Genomic DNA, 7,481 nt, shown 5'->3' with positions numbered 1-7,481 from the left:
CGCGACCGATTTTTTTAGCCGATAGAAATCCGACACCCTTGTCCCGCTCCGTGCGATGAGATAAGGTGTGGATGAAGATTTCCCCATGTAAAAAGTTTTTTTTTCCGGTATTACCCCGCACCCTCTCCCCGGCGAGCGCGGGTGCCTATGAACGTTCCCTTCACGTAAAAAAAGAGATTTTTTTCTTTTTTTTTTTAATTTTTCCATCGAGACAACGATCTACAGTGAGATTCGTTATAACGTACCGCACGCGTACCGAGCGAAAATTCACAGTCGATTTTCTCGAAAACAAAGCCTCAAACGAAAAATTTTTATTCTATATTTTCGACTTCTTTTTTCGCGTAGAATCACCCCCTTTCCGCTTGTACCACCAGTTACCAACCACCCTGTATATCATCTCAGTGAAAGATAATAAAATAATGGATAAATACACGGTAACGAATTTTAATGAATAAATAAGTCGTTCTGACTCAATCATTACGCGCTACATAATCCCGTTGCATTGGATTAAACATTGCCACGAGAATAATGACAAGGTCGACCAAACAAAGTACTCAAACCTACCTACGTATAACGCATACAAACCCAGTCGTTAAAATGAAACACAGAAGAAATAGAAGCCTCTAACAAGACTGAAAAACGTACTTAACACTTCGTCAAGCTACTGAGTGCCGAGCAACAAAACAACAAACACAATTTAGGTCAGTTTTGATCTACGCAAATGCTGCTACGTAACAATTCGCGAGTCACTTTCAAGCGGTCGACGAGTGTTCGTTGCAGCAGTCACGTTCTCGCAGCGCGGCGACAAAAAGGTGAACCGTTTAATTTGCCGGCTCGTGCGCTGGTAATTAGTCATATGCGGCCGACGAAGTCGTAAAGTAAACTGTTCGACGGCAGGTTACCTTATAGATCTGTCACATCTGTCATACGGACGCATTGAACTGACGCAACGTGGCATCGAGACAATCGTACACCCGTACATAGAACACCCACCGAGCCTGCCGCATGGTTATGTCACAAGGTACCCGACTTACTGCTTCACCGAGAAAAAGTTAAGTTTCCAATGTGCATATGCGAGTGATTCTTATCACTCTTGGGAGAAGGCTGAGCATTGGCTCTCACTGTTCTGTGGTAAGAGTATTTAAACAACACTCTTACGAATAAAACAGATTAACGTGGAAAGAACAGAAAGATGGCAAAATCAAAAATTAAAAACAATAGTTGAACAAAACGTGTGTGAATATTGTGCATACCGACGTAAAAATAGGAAGATGACAAAACAAAGATCTAAAAACCATATTCGCACAAAATTTGCATGGATACGTTGCATCAACGTAAAAGTGATAGACAGATGTGAAGACGAGAAGCAAAGAGCCATACTGGACGTAGACTAATATATTCCGAATTGGAAAATTTATGAAGACACAGGTATCCTAACAGAAAGAGAAGAAATCAGTTTGCACAGCATAAAGTATCAAAAGTGATTGAAAAATTATGCCAGCAGCTTGATCATAGATTTATCAGATACCTCTAAAGAATAAGAAAGACCAAAGTGGCACCATTTTTCATAGTTATCATTTAGATTTAGCGATGCGCATCATGCGGGTGTATTCACATTCATTACATACATAGATTATCATAGATCGTGCTGAATATTATTGTACGGTAGGTTGTGCATGTATAGTTTACAAATCACTGAGTGTATTCACGTTCATCACATACACAGATTGTCATAGATTGTGCTGAATATTATTGTACGATAGGTTGTACATGTATAGTTTACAAATCACTGAGTATATTCACGTTCGTCACATACACAGATTGTCATAGATTGTGGTGAATTTTACAAATTTAAAAGAATGAATATGCGTTTGTTATAGTAAACTTTTAGTAGACTGACTAAAAGATCCAGAATCCAGATCATGAGTCCTCCTCCTCTTTCTCTCTCTTTCTCTCTCTGTCACTCACTCACTCACTCACTCATTTTTCAACCCTAAACTCTTCATTTGAGACTAAAAATGAGAAACCTCATTTTTAATCGACGAAGCTATGCCTAGATCGTCCAAAACAGCGGCACAAACTCGAAACGCGATCTGACTATACACACATACAATCACATGCATCCCTGTATGTTCTACTTAGCCACCGCACCGTAGAAAGTGAAAATAAGTTCTCAGTACTAAACATGGTTTGCTCGTTCCGGAGTTGCTAGCTGCCGGGACCAATTAGAGACGTCTGTCCACTGTGAGATCACTAAAAATCTGACTCTTCATTAGCGCTGGAAATATTGTGGTAAGTTCAAGGTCGACGCATTCGGAGTGGAAGTAGATAGGAAGATCGTTTCTCGCTATCGTAAATTCTGCGATTTGATCACTGTAGATAGAGGTGTTACGAGTGGAAACGAAGCATTCCAAAATTATGCAACAACTCAAACTATCGCATAGTTACGATCCAACTATGAAAATTAATTTGTATTTTTCAAAATTGTTATATTTGTCATCTCGAGTAACTTCAAATAAGAAGTTTCGCTTATAGTAAGTAAAACGCAGGAAACTGTAAATATTCTTTTTTATATTCTAATTTAATGATATTATAATACTTACGTGTATGTTTAAAGAGAATAAAATATCGATGTAATTTAATTACTTCTTCAATATACAAAACTTTTACTATAGAAAATCTTTGATATTTAAAGTTATTGATAGCTGAAATCAAAATATCAAAGCAACATGATGATCAGTCGAAATATTTACTTTCTGGAACATTCTGATTACATGAGTAAAAGGGCACTATCATACAGGAAAGACTGGTTCTAGTAGCGAAGTTAAGTACCCTTGGGCATGTTTAGTGCTTGGCTGACTTTCTATTTAGGAAATCCGCGTAAACTACATATAACTGTTTAGAAGCTTCAGTTACATTGAAGCTCACCTAACAGTAATTTTACGGATTTAAAATTCCTTTTTATTTGATTCTAATAAATAATTGTATCTTCTATGATAAAAATAGTACTTTATCGAAGCTAATTGATAAAAAGAGAATAAAGCTTATGAAACGAGCCAATACTTATAAAATCTCTACCGAATCTCTATAGTTTCGAATTTACATAAAGGTATGACATTTAATTCGAAGTACTCGTAAGGCGCCAGAAACTTTACAATTGGAATCAACCTACTTGCAATATACTGAATTCCATCGCTATCACAGCATTTGATTCTTCATCAAGTAGACCCTACGTAACATAGCAGATCGACTTTAAAGCTCGATTATTTATATACCTGGTCGGCGTTGATTCGCCCATGCGATGATTACGCCAATCATAATACTCTCGGCTCGCTAACAGCTCGACATTGTGATTGGCCCGCGGACGGATCCACGGCTAACTACTCGCAGAAATCAAGCAAAATAGTAACAAGACCGATCCTCAATCACCTGTAATTGTACTCTGTCTGTTCTCTGTCGGCTGCACACCCTTGATACTTAGCGATGCACACAATTTTCTTCTCTTCTCGCGACTCGCCTCCCCATCTCTTTGCTTCGTTGCCTGTTTGCCAGTTCTTATGCTTACTTTCGTGTTCACGACCGTATTTATTAAGACGACACGTAGAGTTTGACGCGGATCAAGGGATAAGGCCGTCCCTTAACCGTTGAAATTTATAACAAATCACTTGGCAAACGATATCGAGGGATCGGAGGATTTTTTAATAAGTACGTCGAGAAGCGTTTCGATGGTTTGTAACCGGTGTATTAGCAACGATAACGTGCTTTCCGATATACCGTGGCTTACAAAGTATTCAAACGCTTGTCACAAAATATTTTTCACGATACAACAATTTTTCACGATAACAAACTTGAAATTTCGTTAGCACTGTGACGAGACACGATTATCGTGATTATGATGGTAAAATCGAAAATCAACTCGAGAATGTATATAGAGATTGCAAGATATATTGAAAATATACTCACAGTGAAAAATTAGTATGTATGCAGTATAAATAATAGCCATAAACATGCAGTAATGCCAGAAATGATGTCAGTAAATATTGTGGTTTGCTAATATAGAGAATAATTGGTTGTTCAAATATTGTGCTGGTCTTTACGATCACCAAAAAATATCTCGTAAGTTCTAATAAATATATATTGCTTCCAATACTTATAATTCTTATAAATTAAATCTTATAAATTCTATATACATTTTCAGATGCGTTTCAAACTTTACCAATGTAATCACGATAAGCGTGTCTCGCTACAATGCTGACGAGGTTTCAAAATGTTTTACATAATATATACACGAAAGATTTTTAAAGAGTCCGAATACTTTCATGAGCTACTGTACGTACTTGAGTACCATACTGTGAAGGATACCCTGAAAGCTCTGCATAGTTTCGTCTGCTTACTTATGTTCTATAGTGCAGGGTATCCCTGTACACGTTAGTTCGTCTTCCGTTGGACTGTTAACGAGCCATTGCTGTGAATAATGCTCCCATTTCAGAGCCTCTTAAGCGAAATATGGATGCTTAGAGCGTTGATAACTTGTTAGTTCGAGCGATGCGCGTGGAGTAGCTACTTTTATACAGTATACGATTCTATTAGCCGTTTAGCTCGTAATAGTGAGAAAAACTGGGCAAGTCCAGTAATATTGAATTATTTTCCAATGTTATTAAATACGTATCTTGTTTTTGCTTTAGGAAAACGTAAATTGTTTCAAGAAAAAGTGTTTCACATACTGGGGCAAGAAAAAAGTATCTTTTATCCAAGTTTCTGTCGAAACCTTTTTAGAACGTTACATTTACACTTCAAATTGGAAACATCCATAAGAATTCAACGTTTCGATAAGAACGACGATTAAAATTATTCCACGAAAGCTCTACTTTCTAAATCACCATTCTCCGTACCATTCTCCATTCGCAGCGAATCGATTCGCCTACCGCGATGTCTCAATCGCTACCGAACAACGTTCTATAATCGACCATTTGCAAGCGCATCAGCCACCGATCCAGTCATCCTCCATAGCTCTTATTTGCCCGCCAACTCACCAACGATGAGTGCAACGAAGAATCGAGTTGGAGAAACGATCGCTACCACCCTCGCAACGAGAAGATGTCCAAGATCCGCGCCAAGTATAGCGTTTGTCCATGGACCAAATCAACAAACAGAGAACGCCCAACCAGAGAGAATCGAAGAGTCAGAGAGACAAACACGGACGAACGTTCTCTTGTAGCGAAGACCGAGAACGGAGATGCCCCGGTGTTGTGCAGGTTTTTGGTGGGGGACCTTGACCGAGTGACGTTCACCAGCCGCAGAAGCAAGCAACAACGTGCAGCAGGAGCAGCGAGCAGTAATAGCAGCATCAGCGCCGGCCGGTAACCTACCAGGTTGCTCCGCGACGTATGTATACCTGTTAAAGTCCGCATGTCCGTTGCTTCTTACAGTCCGTTCGTCCATTCGTCCATCCGTCCGTCCGTGCATCCGTGGCGCGTTCGTCTGTCCGTACGTCCGTCCGTTCGTCCGTTGGTGCCTTCTCTCCTGCCTGTCTCTGTCTCGGGGCCCGGTCCGGTACGTCGGTGGGATAGGACGAAGCCGCGGTGGAAGGAGTAGTAAGCGGCCTACGCAGTTTCAACCTGGGTCCCAGCTTTTATTAGTTCTTCGACGCTCGGCGGAGAACGGTGCGTGCCGGAGTGGTAGCAAGCAGTGCTTTCAGGCCCGGGATTACCTAACGACCGCGTAGTCGGTGCGAACGAATCGTCCGAGTGACACACGAACGACTCAGCCGAGGAACGAGTCCAACGAATCCGTCAGGTGGATACCATCGATTCATGGTATCGTATACGAAAGTTTCTACATCGTGTATGTCGACGTCGAACTTCGACTTTCCTTGGATCTCTTTATTATTGTGTGTGACCGCAGTTGATACCTAAGAGTGACTTCGAAGGAGACAAGTGACGGACTGTTTCGAATACCGTGATATAGTACGCACAGTGTGATCTCTAGGTATCGAGATAAAACGAAAGAGAGGGAAACGAGTCGAACCGATCGATGATCGATGATAATCGTCATCGCGACGTCGCATCGGATCAGGATCGGGCGCAAGGTGTTCGTCTCGCCGGTCCCACGGGACGAGACACCCGGCTGCCCCGGTGGCAGTGACAGTTGCTGTACGTGAGAGTGTTTTGTTCGACCTGGCCACGAGCTCCAGTTCTCTCCTCCCCCTCTTTTGCTCGTCTTCTTGCCGTTCTGTTTGGCGCGCGGACGAACCGTTGGTGCGCGAAGGGGGATACCCTTAAACAGTATACCAGAGGCATTACCGATCGGAATGCTACTGTGCCAGTGAAGGTAAATTGAATTCTGAAGTTCGATACTTTATGCCAGGCCGTATTAGGCTCTCGGGGACAGACGTCCGAGTCTTTGACGAGTCTCTTCTGCCTGATCACCGAGGATTGAATCATTTGAAATGAGAGATCTGGTCGATCAACTTCCGATCCTGAGACACGCTTCCGATTCTCAACGCATGTTGCGTGACATGTAACAGAGGAGATTCGTCTTTGACCAAGATTCTCCGCTTTGAGGGAAGGCAATGTCGCAGTTATCGTGTCGATCAAAGCTACCAGTGTGTTTGTTCGCAAGTGTAGTGACGCGACGCATGTCGGTAGCTCGGTGTTACATAAAAACCTGATATCTATGGATGATCGCGTGTTTGCAGATGTTAAACAGCCTTGGAAATTCAAGCTGTGAATTAGTCGCGAAATCAATATGCTTGTGCAAATTTATTGTGATTCGTGTGAAACACGTTGCTAAATGGACGATAAAATATTTGTTCGATCGAGAAACGTATAACTTGGTTGGTATCGATGGATCGTAGGTGATTTACGACAGTTTAGGTTAATTCTTAGCTACATAATACTCCACTTTGAGAACTTTTATTTGATTACCACAGTCTAGTGGAGGATTTTAGAAACTTTAGTATGAGTGCTAAATGAAACACTTGCAACGCAATGATCTAATAAATAATAAAGTATTTTAACCATATAGAAATCTGTGGTAATAAAAGTATGGATGCCTGTGTAGTTAAAAATTACGTCACTTAACTGTGTTCGGTTTTGTTTAACGATTCGTATTAATTCGTATCCTGTACTGTAAAAATCACAAGCGACGTTTAAAAATATCGGACACGCGTAAAATATACGACTAAATAAAAATCGAATTTCGATACAGATAAAGATGAAAGGAAATTAAGTAACACGGCTGAAAAGCGAAAACTGTTTTAACGACCTATGACCGAATCGATATCAACGAAGCGTTGAACAAAGCACATTTCCCTCCCTCAAACAGTGAAATTTGAACGGAGCTTCACGCAAATCGCAATCTTTCGTGTCATTCATTTCGAAACGAACGAACGGACGGACGCGACTCACCTTCGCAACGAGATCACCGTAATTATCCTGATCGTGAAAGAACGTCGAGGCTCGGATGAACGGCTCGTTTGA

At 41.0% G+C, this 7,481-nt stretch overlaps 1 protein-coding gene and 1 long non-coding RNA gene across 3 annotated transcripts in view; one reads left to right on the top strand and one right to left on the bottom strand.

Moving 5' to 3' along the window:
* LOC117151874 overlaps nt 1-7,481 on the bottom strand; it is a 117,911-nt gene that overhangs the window by 19,052 nt on the left and 91,378 nt on the right. The window lies entirely within an intron of this gene.
* The window catches only part of LOC100744184, a 174,900-nt gene continuing 172,888 nt past the window's right edge, over nt 5,470-7,481 (top strand). Inside the window, exon 1 of one of the 2 annotated variants that reach the window (XM_024368966.2) lies at nt 5,470-5,816. The gene's annotated coding sequence lies outside the window, so the exon portion shown is untranslated. Of the gene's footprint in view, nt 6,331-7,481 lie in introns of both variants that reach the window. The other variant, XM_012387914.3, reaches the window with a different exon arrangement.

This window comes from Bombus impatiens, unplaced genomic scaffold (genome assembly GCF_000188095.3).
Source record: "Bombus impatiens unplaced genomic scaffold, BIMP_2.2 scf_0494, whole genome shotgun sequence".
Classification (NCBI taxonomy): Eukaryota; Metazoa; Arthropoda; class Insecta; order Hymenoptera; family Apidae; genus Bombus; species Bombus impatiens.
This window is presented reverse-complemented; position numbering and strand designations above follow the sequence as displayed.